Source organism: Triturus cristatus, chromosome 8 (assembly GCF_964204655.1).
Source record: "Triturus cristatus chromosome 8, aTriCri1.1, whole genome shotgun sequence".
Classification (NCBI taxonomy): Eukaryota; Metazoa; Chordata; class Amphibia; order Caudata; family Salamandridae; genus Triturus; species Triturus cristatus.
The window spans coordinates 1,087,915,006-1,087,936,393 of NC_140591.1; positions in this window are offsets into that span (position 1 = coordinate 1,087,915,006).

Consider the following 21,388-nt stretch of genomic DNA (forward strand, 5'->3'; position numbering starts at 1 on the left):
CAAAAAATGTAACTTAAAAAAATTACAATTTCTGACCATCTGGAGAAAGTTTGACAGGTCTCGGGTCACCGTTTTTCATCAGAAAATGGGTTTTTTGGACTGTAGAAAAATGTATTCAAAATGTCATTTGGATTGACACTCATGTTGAATAACTACTTTTTAAAGCCCCAATTTGACCAAAATTGCCATTTTTACAGACTTTTTCTCCTACTCAAAAGCTTCTTTTTCGACCAATTTCAGGCATTTAAATGACTCTAAACAAACTTACGTTAGTTCCAAAAGTGATAATTAACATGCAATAGTCATTTACAGTCAAAAAATTAAACATAAAAAAATTACAATTTCTGACCATCTGGAGAAAGTTCGACAGGTCACGGGTCACCGTTTTTCATCAGAAAATGGATTTTTTTGGACTGTATGAAGATGTATTCAAAATGTCATTTGGATTGAGACTCATGTTGAATATCTACTTTTTAAAGCCTCAATGTGACCAAAATTGCCATTTTTACATACTTTTTCTCCTACTCAGAAGCATCTATTTCGACCAATTTCAGGCATTAAAATTACTCTAAACACACCTATTTTAGTTACAATTCTGACCATCTGGAGAAAGTTCGACAGGTCACGGGACACTGTTTTTCATCAGAAAATTGATTTTTTGGACTGTAGAAAAATGTATTCAAAATGTCATTTGGATTGTGTCTCATGTTGAATAACTACTTTTTAAAGCCCCAATTTGACCAAAATTGCCATTTTTACAGACTTTTTCTCCTACTCAAAAGCTTCTATTGCGACCAATTTCAGGCATTTAAATGACTCTAAACACACTTATTTTAGTTCCAAAAGTGATAATTAACATGCAATAGTCATTTACAGTCAAAAAATCAAACATAAAAAAATTACAATTTCTGACCATCTGGAGAAAGTTCGACAGGTCACGGGACACTGTTTTTCATCAGAAAATTGATTTTTTGGACTGTAGAAAAATGTATTCAAAATGTCATTTGGATTGTGTCTCATGTTGAATAACTACTTTTTAAAGCCCCAATTTGACCAAAATTGCCATTTTTACAGACTTTTTCTCCTACTCAAAAGCTTCTATTGCGACCAATTTCAGGCATTTAAATGACTCTAAACACACTTATTTTAGTTCCAAAAGTGATAATTAACATGCAATAGTCATTTACAGTCAAAAAATCAAACATAAAAAAATTACAATTTCTGACCATCTGGAGAAAGTTCGACAGGTCACCGTTTTTCATCAGAAAATGGATTTTTTTGGACTGTAGAAAAATGTATATAAAATGTCATTTGGATTGAGACTCATGTTGAATTACTACTTTTTAAAGCCTCAATGTGACCAAAACTGCCATTTTTACAGACTTTTTCTCCTACTCAAAAGCTTCTATTTCGACCAATTTCAGGCATTTAAATGACTCTAAACACACTTATTTTAGTTACAAAAGTGATAATTCACACGCAATAGTCATTTACAGTCAAAAACTTACACAATAAAAAATTACCAATTCTGACTATCTGGAGAAAGTTCGACAGGTCACGGGACACTATTTTTCATCAGAAAATTGATTTTTTTTACTTTAGAAACATTTATTCAAAATGTCATTTGGACTGTCTCTCATGTTGAATAAATACTTTTTAAAGCCTCAATGTGACCAAAATTGCCATTTTTACAGACTTTTTCTCCTACTCAGAAGCTTCTATTTCGACCAATTTCAAGCATTAAATGACTCTAAACACACTTATTTTAGTTCCAAAAGTGATAATTCACATGCAATAGTCATTTACAGTCAAAAAATTTAACTTAAAAAAATTACAATTTCTGACCATCTGGAGAAAGTTCGACAGGTCTCGGGTCACCGTTTTTCATTAGAAAATGGATTTTTTGGACTGTAGAAAAATGTATTCAAAATGTCATTTGGATTGACACTCATGTTGAATATCTAATTTTTAAAGCCTCAATGTGACCAAAATTGCCATTTTTACAGACTTTTTCTCCTACTCAGAAGCATCTATTTCGACCAATTTCAGGCATTTAAAGTACTCTAAACACACTTATTTTAGTTCCAAAAGTGATAATTCACATGCAATAGTCATTTACATTCAAAAAATTAAACATAAAAAAATTACAATTTCTGACCATCTTGAGAAAGTTCGACAGGTCACGGGACACTGTTTTTCATCAGAAAATTGATTTTTTGGACTGTAGAAAAATGTATACAAAATGTCATTTGGATTGAGACTCATGTTGAATTACTACTTTTTAAAGCCTCAATGTGACCAAAACTGCCATTTTTACAGACTTTTTCTCCTACTCAAAAGCTTCTATTTCGACCAAATTCAGGCATTTAAATTACTCTAAAGACATTTATTTTAGTTACAATTCTGACCATCTGGAGAAAGTTTGACAGATCACGGGACACTATTTTTCATCAGAAAATTGATTTTTTTGACTTTAGAAAAATGTATTCAAAATGTCATTTGGACTGTGTCTCATGTTGAATAACTACTTTTTAAAGCCTCAATGTGACCAAAATTGCCATTTTTACAGACTTTTTCTCCTACTCAGAAGCTTCTATTTCGACCAATTTCAAGCATTAAATGACTCTAAACACACTTATTTTAGTTCCAAAAGTGATAATTCACATGCAATAGTCATTTACATTCAAAAAATTAAACATAAAAAAATTACAATTTCTGACCATCTGGAGAAAGTTCGACAGGTCACGGGTCACCGTTTTTCATCAGAAAATGGATTTTTTTGGACTGTAGGAAGATGTATTCAAAATGTCATTTGGATTGAGACTCATGTTGAATATCTACTTTTTAAAGCCTCAATGTGACCAAAATTGCCATTTTTACATACTTTTTCTCCTACTCAGAAGCATCTATTTCGACCAATTTCAGGCATTAAAATTACTCTAAACACACCTATTTTAGTTACAATTCTGACCATCTGGAGAAAGTTCGACAGGTCACGGGACACTGTTTTTCATAAGAAAATTGATTTTTTTGCCTTCGGAAAAATGTATTCAAAATGTCATTTGGATTGAGCCTCATGTTGAATAACTACTTATTAAAGCCCCAATTTGACCAAAATTGCCATTTTTACAGACTTTTTCTCCTACTCAAAAGCTTCTATTTCGACCAATTTCAGGCATTTAAATGACTCTAAACAAACTTATTTTAGTTCCAAAAGTGATAATTAACATGCAATAGTCATTTACATTAAAAAAAATTAACAAAATAAAAAATTACAATTTCTGACCATCTGGAGAAAGTTCGACAGGTCACTAGTCACTGTTTTTCATCAGAAAATGGATTTTTTGGACTGTAGAAAATTGTATTCAAAATTTCATTTGGATTGAGACTCATGTTGAATAACTACTTTTTAAAGCCTCAATGTGACCAAAATTGCCATTTTTACAGACTTTTTCTCCTACTCAGAAGCTTCTATTTCTACCAATTTCAGGCATTAAAATGACTCTAAACACACTTATTTTAGTTACAAAAGTGATAATTCACATGCAATAGTCATTTACAGTCAAATACTTAAACAATAAAAAATTACCAATTCTGACCATCTGGAGAAAGTTCGACAGGTCACGGGACACTATTTTTCATCAGAATTTTTTTTTTTTTGACTTTAGAAAAATTTATTCAAAATGTCATTTGGACTGTGTCTCATGTTGAATAACTACTTTTTAAAGCCTCAATGTGACCAAAACTGCCATTTTTACAGACTTTTTCTCCTACTCAGAAGCTTCTATTTCAACCAATTTCAAGCATTAAATGACTCTAAACACACTTATTTTAGTTCCAAAAGTGATAATTCACATGCAATAGTCATTTACAGTCAAAAAATTTAACTTTAAAAAATTACAATTTCTGACCATCTGGAGAAAGTTTGACAGGTCTCGGGTCACCGTTTTTCATCAGAAAAAAGATTTTTTGGACTATAGAAAAATGTATTCAAAATGTCATTTGGATTGACACTCATGTTGAATATCTACTTTTTAAAGCCTCAATGTGCCAAAATTGCCATTTTTACAGACTTTTTCTCCTACTCAGAAGCATCTATTTCGACCAATTTCAGGCATTAAAATTACTCTAAACACACCTATTTTAGTTCCAAAAGTGATAATTCACATGCAATAGTCATTTACATTAAAAAAATTAAACATACAAAAATTACAATTTCTGACCATCTGGAGAAAGTTCGACAGGTCACGGGACACTGTTTTTCATCAGAAAATGGATTTTTTGGACTGTAGAAAAATGTATTCAATATGTCATTTGGATTGTGTCTCATGTTGAATAACTACTTTTTAAAGCCCCAATTTGACCAAAATTGCCATTTTTACAGACTTTTTCTCCTACTCAAAAGCTTCTATTTCGACCAATTTCAGGCATTTAAATGACTCTAAACACACTTATGTTAGTTCCAAAAGTGATAATTAACATGCAATAGTCATTTACAGTCAAAAAATTGTAACTTAAAAAAATTACAATTTCTGACCATCTGGAGAAAGTTTGACAGGTCACGGGTCACCGTTTTTCATCAGAAAATGGATTTTTTTGGACTGTAGGAAAATGTATTCAAAATGTCATTTGGATTGTGCCTCATGTTGAATAACTACTTTTTAAAGCCTCAATGTGACCAAAATTGCCATTTTTACAGACTTTTTCTTCTACTCAGAAGCTTCTATTTCGATCAATTTCAGGCATTAAAATGACTCTAAACACTCTTATTTTACTTCCAAAAGTGATAATTAACATGCAATAGTCATTTACAGTCCAAAAATTAAACATAAAAAAATTACAATTTCTGACCATCTGGAGAAAGTTCGACAGGTCACGGGTCACCGTTTTTCATCAGAAAATGGATTTTTTTGGACTGTAGGAAAATGTATTCAAAATGTCATTTGGATTGAGACTCATGTTGAATATCTACTTTTTAAAGCCTCAATGTGACCAAAATTGCCATTTTTACAGACTTTTTCTCCTACTCAGAAGCATCTATTTCGACCAATTTCAGGCATTAAAATTACTCTAAACACACTTATTTTAGTTACAATTCTGACCATCTGGAGAAAGTTCGACAGGTCACGGGACACTGTTTTTCATCGGAAAATTGATTTTTTTGCCTTTGGAAAAATGTATTCAAAATGTCATTTGGATTGAGCCTCATGTTGAATAACTACTTTTTAAAGCCCCAATTTGACCAAAATTGCCATTTTTACAGACTTTTTCTCCTACTCAAAAGCTTCTATTTCGACCAATTTCAGGCATTTAAATGACTCTAAACAAACTTATTTTAGTTCCAAAAGTGATAATTAACATGCAATAGTCATTTACAGTCAAAAAATTAAACATAAAAAAATTATAATTTCTGACCATCTGGAGAAAGTTCGACAGGTCACGAGTCACTGTTTTTCATCAGAAAATGGATTTTTTGGACTGTAGAAAAATGTATTCAAAATTTCATTTGGATTGAGACTCATATTGAATAACTACTTTTTAACGCCTCAATGTGACCAAAATTGCCATTTTTACAGACTTTTTCTCCTACTCAGAAGCTTCTATTTCTACAAATTTCAGGCATTAAAATGACTCTAAACACACTTATTTTAGTTACAAAAGTGATAATTCACATGCAATAGTCATTTACAGTCAAAAACTTAAACAATAAAAAATTACCAATTCTGACCATCTGAAGAAAGTTCGACAGATCACGGGACACTATTTTTCATCAGAAAATTGATTTTTTTGACTTTAGAAAAATGTATTCAAAATGTCATTTGGACTGTGTCTCATGTTGAATAACTACTTTTTAAAGCCTCAATGTGACCAAAATTGCCATTTTTACAGACTTTTTCTCCTACTCAGAAGCTTCTATTTCGACCAATTTCAAGCATTAAATGACTCTAAACACACTTATTTTAGTTCCAAAAGTGATATTTCACATGCAATAGTCATTTACAGTCAAAAAATTTAACTTTAAAAAATTACAATTTCTGACCATCTGGAGAAAGTTCGACAGGTCTCGGGTCACCGTTTTTCATTAGAAAATGGATTTTTTGGACTGTAGAAAAATGTATTCAAAATGTCATTTGGATTGACACTCATGTTGAATATCTACTTTTTAAAGCCTCAATGTGACCAAAATTGCCATTTTTACAGACTTTTTCTCCTACTCAGAAGCATCTATTTCGACCAATTTCAGGCATTTAAATTACTCTAAACACACTTATTTTAGTTCCAAAAGTGATAATTCACATGCAATAGTCATTTACATTCAAAAAATTAAACATAAAAAAATTACAATTTCTGACCATCTGGAGAAAGTTCGACAGGTCACGGGACACTGTTTTTCATCAGAAAATTGATTTTTTGGACTGTAGAAAAATGTATACAAAATGTCATTTGGATTGAGACTCATGTTGAATTACTACTTTTTAAAGCCTCAATGTGACCAAAACTGCCATTTTTACAGACTTTTTCTCCTACTCAAAAGCTTCTATTTCGACCAATTTCAGGCATTTAAATGACTCTAAACACACTTATTTTAGTTACAAAAGTGATAATTCACATGCAATAGTCATTTACAGTCAAAAACTTACACAATAAAAAATTACCAATTCTGACCATCTGGAGAATGTTCGACAGGTCACGGGACACTATTTTTCATCAGAAAATTGATTTTTTTGACTTTAGAAAAATGTATTCTAAATGTCATTTGGACTGTGTCTCATGTTGAATAACTACTTTTTAAAGCCTCAATGTGACCAAAATTGCCATTTTTACAGACTTTTTCTCCTACTCAGAAGCTTCTATTTCGACCAATTTCAAGCATTAAATGACTCTAAACACACTTATTTTAGTTCCAAAAGTGATAATTCACATGCAATAGTCATTTACAGTCAAAAAATTTAACTTAAAAAAATTACAATTTCTGACCATCTGGAGAAAGTTCGACAGGTCATGGGACACTGTTTTTCATCAGAAAATTGATTTTTTGGACTGTAGAAAAATGTATTCAAAATGTCATTTGGATTGTGTCTCATGTTGAATAACTACTTTTTAAAGCCCCAATTTGACCAAAATTGCCATTTTTACAGACTTTTTCTCCTACTCAAAAGCTTCTATTGCGACCAATTTCAGGCATTTAAATGACTCTAAACACACTTATTTTAGTTCCAAAAGTGATAATTAACATGCAATAGTCATTTACAGTCAAAAAATCAAACATAAAAAAATTACAATTTCTGACCATCTGGAGAAAGTTCGACAGGTCACGGGACACTGTTTTTCATCAGAAAATTTATTTTTTGGACTGTAGAAAAATGTATATAAAATGTCATTTGGATTGAGACTCATGTTGAATTACTACTTTTTAAAGCCTCAATGTGACCAAAACTGCCATTTTTACAGACTTTTTCTCCTACTCAAAAGCTTCTATTTCGACCAATTTCAGGCATTTAAATGACTCTAAACACACTTATTTTAGTTACAAAAGTGATAATTCACACGCAATAGTCATTTACAGTCAAAAACTTACACAATAAAAAATTACCAATTCTGACTATCTGGAGAAAGTTCGACAGGTCACGGGACACTATTTTTCATCAGAAAATTTATTTTTTTTACTTTAGAAACATTTATTCAAAATGTCATTTGGACTGTCTCTCATGTTGAATAAATACTTTTTAAAGCCTCAATGTGACCAAAATTGCCATTTTTACAGACTTTTTCTCCTACTCAGAAGCTTCTATTTCGACCAATTTCAAGCATTAAATGACTCTAAACACACTTATTTTAGTTACAAAAGTGATAATTCACATGCAATAGTCATTTACAGTCAAAAAATGTAACTTAAAAAAATTACAATTTCTGATTATCTGGAGAAAGTTCGACAGGTCACGGGTCATCGTTTTTCATTAGAAAATGGATTTTTTGGACTGTAGAAAAATGTATTCAAAATGTCATTTGGATTGACACTCATGTTGAATATCTACTTTTTAAAGCCTCAATGTGACCAAAATTGCCATTTTTACAGACTTTTTCTCCTACTCAGAAGCATCTATTTCAACCAATTTCATGCATTAAAATTACTCTAAACACACTTATTTTAGTTACAATTCTGACCATCTGGAGAAAGTTCGACAGGTCACGGGACACTGTTTTTCATCAGAAAATTGATTTTTTTGCCTTTGGAAAAATGTATTCAAAATGTCATTTGGATTGAGCCTCATGTTGAATAACTACTTTTTAAAGCCCCAATTTGACCAAAATTGCCATTTTTACAGACTTTTTCTCCTACTCAAAAGCTTCTATTTCGACCAATTTCAGGCATTTAAATGACTCTAAACAAACTTATTTTAGTTCCAAAAGTGATAATTAACATGCAATAGTCATTTACAGTAAAAAAATAAACATAAAAAAATTACAATTTCTGACCATCTGGAGAAAGTTCGACAGGTCACGAGTCACTGTTTTTCATCAGAAAATGGATTTTTTGGACTATAGAAAAATGTATTCACACTTTCATTTGGATTGAGACTCATGTTGAATAACTACTTTTTAAAGCCTCAATGTGACCAAAATTGCCATTTTTACAGACTTTTTCTCCTACTCAGAAGCTTCTATTTCTACCAATTTCAGGCACTAAAATGACTCTAAACACACTTATTTTAGTTACAAAAGTGATAATTCACATGCAATAGTCATTTACAGTCAAAAACTTACACAATAAAAAATTACCAATTCTGACCATCTGGTGAATGTTCGACAGGTCACGGGACACTATTTTTCATCAGAAAATTGATTTTTTTGACTTTAGAAAAATGTATTCAAAATGTCATTTGGACTGTGTCTCATGTTGAATAACTACTTTTTAAAGCCTCAATGTGACCAAAATTGCCATTTTTACAGACTTTTTCTCCTACTCAGAAGCTTCTATTTCGACCAATTTCAAGCATTAAATGACTCTAAACACACTTATTTTAGTTCCAAAAGTGATAATTCACATGCAATAGTCATTTACAGTCAAAAAATTTAACATAAAAAAATTACAATTTCTGACCATCTGGAGAAAGTTCGACAGGTCACGGGACACTGTTTTTCATCAGAAAATTGATTTTTTGGACTGTAGAAAAATGTATTCAAAATGTCATTTGGATTGTGTCTCATGTTGAATAACTACTTTTTGAAGCCCCAATTTGACCAAAATTGCCATTTTTACAGACTTTTTCTCCTACTCAAAAGCTTCTATTGCGACCAATTTCAGGCATTTAAATGACTCTAAACACACTTATTTTAGTTCCAAAAGTGATAATTAACATGCAATAGTCATTTACAGTCAAAAAATCAAACATAAAAAAATTACAATTTCTGACCATCTGGAGAAAGTTCGACAGGTCACCGTTTTTCATCAGAAAATGGATTTTTTTGGACTGTAGAAAAATGTATATAAAATGTCATTTGGATTGAGACTCATGTTGAATTACTACTTTTTAAAGCCTCAATGTGACCAAAACTGCCATTTTTACAGACTTTTTCTCCTTCTCAAAAGCTTCTATTTCGACCAATTTCAGGCATTTAAATGACTCAAACACACTTTTTTTAGTTACAAAAGTGATAATTCACACGCAATAGTCATTTACAGTCAAAAACTTACACAATAAAAAATTACCAATTCTGACTATCTGGAGAAAGTTCGACAGGTCACGGGACACTATTTTTCATCAGAAAATTGATTTTTTTTACTTTAGAAACATTTATTCAAAATGTCATTTGGACTGTCTCTCATGTTGAATAAATACTTTTTAAAGCCTCAATGTGACCAAAATTGCCATTTTTACAGACTTTTTCTCCTACTCAGAAGCTTCTATTTCGACCAATTTCAAGCATTAAATGACTCTAAACACACTTATTTTAGTTACAAAAGTGATAATTCACATGCAATAGTCATTTACAGTCAAAAAATGTAACTTAAAAAAATTACAATTTCTGATTATCTGGAGAAAGTTCGACAGGTCACGGGTCATCGTTTTTCATTAGAAAATGGATTTTTTGGACTGTAGAAAAATGTATTCAAAATGTCATTTGGATTGACACTCATGTTGAATATCTACTTTTTAAAGCCTCAATGTGACCAAAATTGCCATTTTTACAGACTTTTTCTCCTACTCAGAAGCATCTATTTCGACCAATTTCAGGCATTAAAATTACTCTAAACACACCTATTTTAGTTCCAAAAGTGATAATTCACATGTAATAGTCATTTACATTCAAAAAATTAAACTTAAAAAAATTACAATATCTGACCATCTGGAGAAAGTTCGACAGGTCACGGGTCACCGTTTTTCATCAGAAAATAGATTTTTTTGGACTGTAGGAAAATGTATTCAAAATGTCATTTGGATTGAGACTCATGTTGAATATCTACTTTTTAAAGCCTCAATGTGACCAAAATTGCCATTTTTACAGACTTTTTCTCCTACTCAGAAGCTTCTATTTCGACCAATTTCAGGCATTTAATTGACTCTAAACAAACTTATTTTAGTTCCAAAAGTGATAATTAACATGCAATAGTCATTTACAGTAAAAAAATAAACATAAAAAAATTACAATTTCTGACCATCTGGAGAAAGTTCGACAGGTCACGAGTCACTGTTTTTCATCAGAAAATGGATTTTTTGGACTATAGAAAAATGTATTCACACTTTCATTTGGATTGAGACTCATGTTGAATAACTACTTTTTAAAGCCTCAATGTGACCAAAATTGCCATTTTTACAGACTTTTTCTCCTACTCAGAAGCTTCTATTTCTACCAATTTCAGGCACTAAAATGACTCTAAACACACTTATTTTAGTTACAAAAGTGATAATTCACATGCAATAGTCATTACCAGTCAAAAACTTAAACAATAAAAAATTACCAATTCTGACCATCTGGAGAAAGTTCGACAGGTCACGGGACACTATTTTTCATCAGAAAATTGATTTTTTTGACTTTAGAAAAATGTATTTAAAATGTCATTTGGACTGTGTCTCATGTTGAATAACTACTTTTTAAAGCCTCAATGTGACCAAAATTGCCATTTTTACAGACTTTTTCTCCTACTCAGAAGCTTCTATTTCGACCAATTTCAAGCATTAAATGACTCTAAACACACTTATTTTAGTTCCAAAAGTGATAATTCACATGCAATAGTCATTTACAGTCAAAAAATGTAACTTAAAAAAATTACAATTCCTGACCATCTGGAGAAAGTTTGACAGGTCTCGGGTCACCGTTTTTCATCAGAAAATGGTTTTTTTGGACTGTAGAAAAATGTATTCAAAATGTCATTTGGATTGACACTCATGTTGAATATCTACTTTTTAAAGCCTCAATGTGACCAAAATTGCCATTTTTACAGACTTTTTCTCCTACTCAGAAGCATCTATTTCGACTAATTTCAGGCATTAAAATTACTCTAAACACACTTATTTTAGTTCCAAAAGTGATAATTCACATGCAATAGTCATTTACATTCAAAAAATTAAACATTAAAAAATTACAATTTCTGACCATCTGGAGAAAGTTCGACAGGTCATGGGACACTGTTTTTCATCAGAAAATTGATTTTTTGGACTGTAGAAAAATGTATACAAAATGTCATTTGGATTGAGACTCATGTTGAATATCTACTTTTTAAAGCCTCAATGTGACCAAAATTGCCATTTTTACAGACTTTTTCTCCTACTCAAAAGCTTCTATTTCGACCAATCTCAGGCATTTAAATGACTCTAAACACACTTATTTTAGTTACAAAAGTGATAATTCACATGCAATAGTCATTTACAGTCAAAAACTTACACAATAAAAAATTACCAATTCTGACCATCTGGAGAATGTTCGACAGGTCACGGGACACTATTTTTCATCAGAAAATTGATTTTTTTGACTTTAGAAAAATGTATTCAAAATGTCATTTGGACTGTGTCTCATGTTGAATAACTACTTTTTAAAGCCTCAATGTGACCAAAATTGCCATTTTTACAGACTTTTTCTCCTACTCAGAAGCTTCTATTTCGACCAATTTCAAGCATTAAATGACTCTAAACACACTTATTTTAGTTCCAAAAGTGATAATTCACATGCAATAGTCATTTACAGTCAAAAAATTTATCTTAAAAAAATTACAATTTCTGACCATCTGGAGAAAGTTCGACAGGTCTCGGGTCACCGTTTTTCATCAGAAAATGGATTTTTTGGACTGTAGATAAATGTATTCAAAATGTTATTTGGATTGGCACTCATGTTGAATATCTACTTTTTAAAGCCTCAATGTGACCAAAATTGCCATTTTTACAGACTTTTTCTCCTACTCAGAAGCTTCTATTTCGACCAATTTCAGGCATTAAAATGACTCTAAACACACTTATTTTAGTTACAAAAGTGATAATTCACATGCAATAGTCATTTACATACAAAAAATTTAACATAAAAAAATTACAATTTCTGACCATCTGGAGAAAGTTCGACAGGTCACGGGACACCGTTTTTCATCAGAAAATGGATTTTTTTGGACTGTAGAAAAATGTATACAAAATGTCATTTGGATTGAGACTCATGTTGAATAACTACTTTTTAAAGCCTCAATGTGACCAAAACTGCCATTTTTAAAGACTTTTTCTCCTACTCAGAAGCTTCTATTTCTACCAATTTCAGGCATTAAAATGACTCTAAACACACTTATTTTAGTTACAAAAGTGATAATTCACATGCAATAGTCATTTACAGTCAAAAACTTAAAAAATAAAAAATTACCAATTCTGACCATCTGGAGAAAGTTCGACAGGTCACGGGACACTATTTTTCATCAGAAAATTGATTTTTTCGACTTTAGAAAAATTTATTCAAAATGTCATTTGGACTGTGTCTCATGTTGAATGACTACTTTTTAAAGCCTCAATGTGACCACAATTGCCATTTTTACAGACTTTTTCTCCTACTCAGAAGCTTCTATTTCGACCAATTTCAAGCATTAAATGACTCTAAACACACTTATTTTAGTTCCAAAAGTGATAATTCACATGCAATAGTCATTTACAGTCAAAAAATTTAACTTAAAAAAATTACAATTTCTGACCATCTGGAGAAAGTTCGACAGGTCTCGGGTCACCGTTTTTCATCAGAAAATGGATTTTTTGGACTGTAGAAAAATGTATTCAAAATGTCATTTGGATTGACACTCATGTTGAATATCTACTTTTTAAAGCCTCAATGTGACCAAAATTGCCATTTTTAGAGACTTTTTCTCCTACTCAGAAGCATCTATTTCGACCAATTTCAGGCATTAAAATTACTCTAAACACACCTATTTTAGTTCCAAAAGTGTTAATACACATGCAATAGTCATTTACATTCAAAAAATTAAACATAAAAAAATTACAATTTCTGACCATCTGGAGAAAGTTCGACAGGTCACGGGACACTGTGGACACTGTTTATCATCAGAAAATGGATTTTTTGTACTGTGGAAAAATGTATTCAAAATGTCATTTGGATTGTGTCTCATGTTGAATAACTATTTTTTAAAGCCCCAATTTGACCAAAATTGCCATTTTTACAGACTTTTTCTCCTACTCAAAAGCTTCTATTTCGACCAATTTCAGGCATTTAACTGACTCTAAACACACTTATGTTAGTTCCAAAAGTGATAATTAACATGTAATAGTCATTTACAGTCAAAAAATGTAACTTAAAAAAATTACAATTTCTGACCATCTGGAGAAAGTTCGACAGGTCACGGGTCATCGTTTTTCATCAGAAAATGTTTTTTTAGTACTGTAGAAAAATGTATTCAAAATGTCATTTGGATTGTGCCTCATGTTGAATACCTACTTTTTAAAGCCTCAATGTGACCAAAATTGCCATTTTTACAGACTTTTTCTCCTACTCAGAAGCTTCTATTTCGATCAATTTCAGGCATTAAAATGACTCTAAACACACTTATTTTACTTCCAAAAGTGATAATTAACATGCAATAGTCATTTACAGTCCAAAAATTAAACATAAAAAAATTACAATTTCTGACCATCTGGAGAAAGTTCGACAGGTCACGGGTCACCGTTTTTCATCAGAAAATGGAATTTTTTGGACTGTAGGAAAATGTATTCAAAATGTCATTTGGATTGAGACTCATGTTGAATATCTACTTTTTAAAGCCTCAATGTGACCAAAATTGCCATTTTTACAGACTTTTTCTCCTGCTCAGAAGCATCTATTTCGACCAATTTCAGGCATTAAAATTACTCTAAACACACTTATTTTAGTTACAATTCTGACCATCTGGAGAAAGTTCGACAGGTCACGGGACACTGTTTTTCATCGGAAAATTGATTTTTTTGCCTTTGGAAAAATGTATTCAAAATGTCATTTGGATTGAGCCTCATGTTGAATAACTACTTTTTAAAGCCCCAATTTGACCAAAATTGCCATTTTTACAGACTTTTTCTCCTACTCAAAAGCTTCTATTTCGACCGATTTCAGGCATTTAAATGACTCTAAACAAACTTATTTTAGTTCCAAAAGTGATAATTAACATGCAATAGTCATTTACATTCAAAAAATTAAACATAAAAAAATTACAATTTCTGACCATCTGGAGAAAGTTCGACAGGTCACGAGTCACTGTTTTTCATCAGAAAATGGATTTTTTGGACTGTAGAAAAATGTATTCAAAATTTCATTTGGATTGAGACTCATATTGAATAACTACTTTTTAAAGCCTCAATGTGACCAAAATTGCCATTTTTACAGACTTTTTCTCCTACTCAGAAGCTTCTATTTCTACAAATTTCAGGCATTAAAATGACTCTAAACACATTTATTTTAGTTACAAAAGTGATAATTCACATGCAATAGTCATTTACAGTCAGAAACTTAAACAATAAAAAATTACCAATTCTGACCATCTGAAGAAAGTTCGACAGATCACGGGACACTATTTTTCATCAGAAAATTAATTTTTTTGACTTTAGAAAAATGTATTCAAAATGTCATTTGGACTGTGTCTCATGTTGAATAACTACTTTTTAAAGCCTCAATGTGACCAAAATTGCCATTTTTACAGACTTTTTCTCCTACTCAGAAGCTTCTATTTCGACCAATTTCAAGCATTAAATGACTCTAAACACACTTATTTTAGTTCCAAAAGTGATAATCCACATGCAATAGTCATTTACAGTCAAAAAATTTAACTTAAAAAAATTACAATTTCTGACCATCTGGAGAAAGTTCGACAGGTCTCGGGTCACCGTTTTTCATTAGAAAATGGATTTTTTGGACTGTAGAAAAATGTATTCAAAATGTCATTTGGATTGACACTCATGTTGAATATCTACTTTTTAAAGCCTCAATGTGACCAAAATTGCCATTTTTACAGACTTTTTCTCCTACTCAGAAGCATCTATTTCGACCAATTTCAGGCATTAAAATTACTCTAAACACACTTATTTTAGTTACAATTCTGACCATCTGGAGAAAGTTCGACAGATCACGGGACACTATTTTTCATCAGAAAATTGATTTTTTTGACTTTAGAAAAATGTATTCAAAATGTCATTTGGACTGTGTCTCATGTTGAATAACTACTTTTTAAAGCCTCAATGTGACCAAAATTGCCATTTTTACAGACTTTTTCTCCTACTCAGAAGCTTCTATTTCGACCAATTTCAAGCATTAAATGACTCTAAACACACTTATTTTAGTTCCAAAAGTGATAATTCACATGCAATAGTCATTTACAGTCAAAAAATTTAACTTAAAAAAATTACTATTTCTGACCATCTGGAGAAAGTTCGACAGGTCTCGGGTCACCGTTTTTCATTAGAAAATGGATTTTTTGGACTGTAGAAAAATGTATTCAAAATGTCATTTGGATTGACACTCATGTTGAATATCTACTTTTTAAAGCCTCAATGTGACCAAAATTGCCATTTTTACAGACTTTTTCTCCTACTCAGAAGCATCTATTTCGACCAATTTCAGGCATTAAAATTACTCTAAACACACTTATTTTAGTTACAATTCTGACCATCTGGAGAAAGTTCGACAGATCACGGGACACTATTTTTCATCAGAAAATTGATTTTTTTGACTTTAGAAAAATGTATTCAAAATGTCATTTGGACTGTGTCTCATGTTGAATAACTACTTTTTAAAGCCTCAATGTGACCAAAATTGCCATTTTTACAGACTTTTTCTCCTACTCAGAAGCTTCTATTTCGACCAATTTCAAGCATTAAATGACTCTAAACACACTTATTTTAGTTCCAAAAGTGATAATTCACATGCAATAGTCATTTACAGTCAAAAAATTTAACTTAAAAAAATGACAATTTCTGACCATCTGGAGAAAGTTCGACAGGTCTCGGGTCACCGTTTTTCATTAGAAAATGGATTTTTTGGACTGTAGAAAAATGTATTCAAAATGTCATTTGGATTGACACTCATGTTGAATATCTACTTTTTAAAGCCTCAATGTGACCAAAATTGCCATTTTTACAGACTTTTTCTCCTACGCAGAAGCATCTATTTCGACCAATTTCAGGCATTTAAATTACTCTAAACACACTTATTTTAGTTCCAAAAGTGATAATTCACATGCAATAGTCATTTACATTCAAAAAATTAAACATAAAAAAATTACAATTTCTGACCATCTTGAGAAAGTTCGACAGGTCACGGTACACTGTTTTTCATCAGAAAATTGATTTTTTGGACTGTAGAAAAATGTATACAAAATGTCATTTGGATTGAGACTCATGTTGAATTACTACTTTTTAAAGCCTCAATGTGACCAAAACTGCCATTTTTACAGACTTTTTCTCCTACTCAAAAGCTTCTATTTCGACCAATTTCAGGCATTTAAATGACTCTAAACACACTTATTTTAGTTACAAAAGTGATAATTCACATGCAATAGTCATTTACAGTCAAAAACTTACACAATAAAAAATTACAATTTCTGACCATCTTGAGAAAGTTCGACAGGTCACGGTACACTGTTTTTCATCAGAAAATTGATTTTTTGGACTGTAGAAAAATGTATACAAAATGTCATTTGGATTGAGACTCATGTTGAATTACTACTTTTTAAAGCCTCAATGTGACCAAAACTGCCATTTTTACAGACTTTTTCTCCTACTCAAAAGCTTCTATTTCGACCAATTTCAGGCATTTAAATGACTCTAAACACACTTATTTTAGTTACAAAAGTGATAATTCACATGCAATAGTCATTTACAGTCAAAAACTTACACAATAAAAAATTACCAATTCTGACCATCTGGAGAATGTTCGACAGATCACGGGACACTATATTTCATCAGAAAATTGATTTTTTTTACTTCAGAAAAATGTATTCAAAATGTCATTTGGACTGTGTCTCATGTTGAATAACTACTTTTTAAAGCCTCAATGTGACCAAAATTGCCATTTTTACAGACTTTTTCTCCTACTCAGAAGCTTCTATTTCGACCAATTTCAAGCATTAAATGACTCTAAACACACTTATTTCAGTTCCAAAAGTGATAATTCACATGCAATAGTCATTTACAGTCAAAAAATTTAACTTAAAAAAATTACAATTTCTGACCATCTGGAGAAAGTTCGACAGGTCTCGGGTCACCGTTTTTCATTAGAAAATGGATTTTTTGGACTGTAGAAAAATGTATTCAAAATGTCATTTGGATTGACACTCATGTTGAATATCTACTTTTTAAAGCCTCAATGTGACCAAAATTGCCATTTTTACAGACTTTTTCTCCTACTCAGAAGCATCTATTTCGACCAATTTCAGGCATTAAAATTACTCTAAACACACTTATTTTAGTTACAATTCTGACCATCTGGAGAAAGTTCGACAGATCACGGGACACTATTTTTCATCAGAAAATTGATTTTTTTGACTTTAGAAAAATGTATTCAAAATGTCATTTGGACTGTGTCTCATGTTGAATAACTACTTTTTAAAGCCTCAATGTGACCAAAATTGCCATTTTTACAGACTTTTTCTCCTACTCAGAAGCTTCTATTTCGACCAATTTCAAGCATTAAATGACTCTAAACACACTTATTTTAGTTCCAAAAGTGATAATTCACATGCAATAGTCATTTACAGTCAAAAAATTTAACTTAAAAAAATTACAATTTCTGACCATCTGGAGAAAGTTCGACAGGTCTCGGGTCACCGTTTTTCATTAGAAAATGGATTTTTTGGACTGTAGAAAAATGTATTCAAAATGTCATTTGGATTGACACTCATGTTGAATATCTACTTTTTAAAGCCTCAATGTGACCAAAATTGCCATTTTTACAGACTTTTTCTCCTACTCAGAAGCATCTATTTCGACCAATTTCAGGCATTTAAATTACTCTAAACACACTTATTTTAGTTCCAAAAGTGATAATTCACATGCAATAGTCATTTACATTCAAAAAATTAAACATAAAAAAATTACAATTTCTGACCATCTTGAGAAAGTTCGACAGGTCACGGTACACTGTTTTTCATCAGAAAATTGATTTTTTGGACTGTAGAAAAATGTATACAAAATGTCATTTGGATTGAGACTCATGTTGAATTACTACTTTTTAAAGCCTCAATGTGACCAAAAATTCCATTTTTACAGACTTTTTCTCCTACTCAAAAGCTTCTATTTCGACCAATTTCAGGCATTTAAATGACTCTAAACACACTTATTTTAGTTACAAAAGTGATAATTCACATGCAATAGTCATTTACAGTCAAAAACTTACACAATAAAAAATTACCAATTCTGACCATCTGGAGAATGTTCGACAGATCACGGGACACTATATTTCATCAGAAAACTGATTTTTTTTACTGTAGAAAAATGTATTCAAAATGTCATTTGGACTGTGTCTCATGTTGAATAACTACTTTTTAAAGCCTCAATGTGACCAAAATTGCCATTTTTACAGACTTTTTCTCCTACTCAGAAGCTTCTATTTCGACCAATTTCAAGCATTAAATTACTCTAAACACACTTATTTTAGTTCCAAAAGTGATAATTCACATGCAATAGTCATTTACAGTCAAAAAATTTAACTTAAAAAAATTACAATTTCTGACCATCTGGAGAAAGTTTGACAGGTCTCGGGTCACCGTTTTTCATTAGAAAATGGATTTTTTGGACTGTAGAAAAATGTATTCAAAATGTCATTTGGATTGACACTCATGTTGAATATCTACTTTTTAAAGCCTCAATGTGACCAAAATTGCCATTTTTACAGACTTTTTCTCCTACTCAGAAGCATCTATTTCGACCAATTTCAGGCATTTAAATTACTCAAAACACACCTATTTTAGTTCCAAAAGTGATAATTCACATGCAATAGTCATTTACATTCAAAAAATTAAACATAAAAAAATTACAAATTCTGACCATCTTGAGAAAGTTCGACAGGTCACGGTACACTGTTTTTCATCAGAAAATTGATTTTTTGGACTGTAGAAAAATGTATACAAAATGTCTTTTGGATTGAGACTCATGTTGAATTACTACTTTTTAAAGCCTCAATGTGACCAAAACTGCCATTTTTACAGACTTTTTCTCCTACTCAAAAGCTTCTATTTCGACCAATTTCAGGCATTTAAATGACTCTAAACACACTTATTTTAGTTACAAAAGTGATAATTCACATGCAATAGTCATTTACAGTCAAAAACTTACACAATAAAAAATTACCAATTCTGACCATCTGGAGAATGTTCGACAGATCACGGGACACTATATTTCATCAGAAAATTGATTTTTTTTACTTTAGAAAAATGTATTCAAAATGTCATTTGGACTGTGTCTCATGTTGAATAACTACTTTTTAAAGCCTCAATGTGACCAAAATTGCCATTTTTACAGACTTTTTCTCCTACTCAGAAGCTTCTATTTCGACCAATTTCAAGCATTAAATGACTCTAAACACACTTATTTTAGTTCCAAAAGTGATAATTCACATGCAATAGTCATTTACAGTCAAAAAATTTAACTTAAAAAAATTACAATTTCTGACCATCTGGAGAAAGTTCGACAGGTCTCGGGTCACCGTTTTTCATTAGAAAATGGATTTTTTGGACTGTAGAAAAATGTATTCAAAATGTCATTTGGATTGACACTCATGTTGAATATCTAATTTTTAAAGCCTCAATGTGACCAAAATTGCCATTTTTACAGACTTTTTCTCCTACTCAGAAGCATCTATTTCGACCAATTTCAGGCATTTAAAGTACTCTAAACACACTTATTTTAGTTCCAAAAGTGATAATTCACATGCAATAGTCATTTACATTCAAAAAATTAAACATAAAAAAATTACAATTTCTGACCATCTTGAGAAAGTTCGACAGGTCACGGGACACTGTTTTTCATCAGAAAATTGATTTTTTGGACTGTAGAAAAATGTATACAAAATGTCATTTGGATTGAGACTCATGTTGAATTACTACTTTTTAAAGCCTCAATGTGACCAAAACTGCCATTTTTACAGACTTTTTCTCCTACTCAAAAGCTTCTATTTCGACCAAATTCAGGCATTTAAATTACTCTAAAGACATTTATTTTAGTTACAATTCTGACCATCTGGAGAAAGTTTGACAGATCACGGGACACTATTTTTCATCAGAAAATTGATTTTTTTGACTTTAGAAAAATGTATTCAAAATGTCATTTGGACTGTGTCTCATGTTGAATAACTACTTTTTAAAGCCTCAATGTGACCAAAATTGCCATTTTTACAGACTTTTTCTCCTACTCAGAAGCTTCTATTTCGACCAATTTCAAGCATTAAATGACTCTAAACACACTTATTTTAGTTCCAAAAGTGATAATTCACATGCAATAGTCATTTACATTCAAAAAATTAAACATAAAAAAATTACAATTTCTGACCATCTGGAGAAAGTTCGACAGGTCACCGTTTTTCATCAGAAAATGGATTTTTTTGGACTGTAGAAAAATGTATTCAAAATGTCATTTGGATTGACACTCATGTTGAATATCTACTTTTTAAAGCCTCAATGTGACCAAAATTGCCATTTTTACAGACTTTTTCTCCTACTCAGAAGCATCTATTTCGACCAATTTCAGGCATTTAAATTACTCTAAACACACTTATTTTAGTTCCAAAAGTGATAATTCACATGCAATAGTCATTTACATTCAAAAAATTAAACATAAAAAAATTACAATTTCTGACCATCTTGAGAAAGTTCGACAGGTCACGGGACACTGTTTTTCATCAGAAAATTGATTTTTTGGACTGTAGAAAAATGTATACAAAATGTCATTTG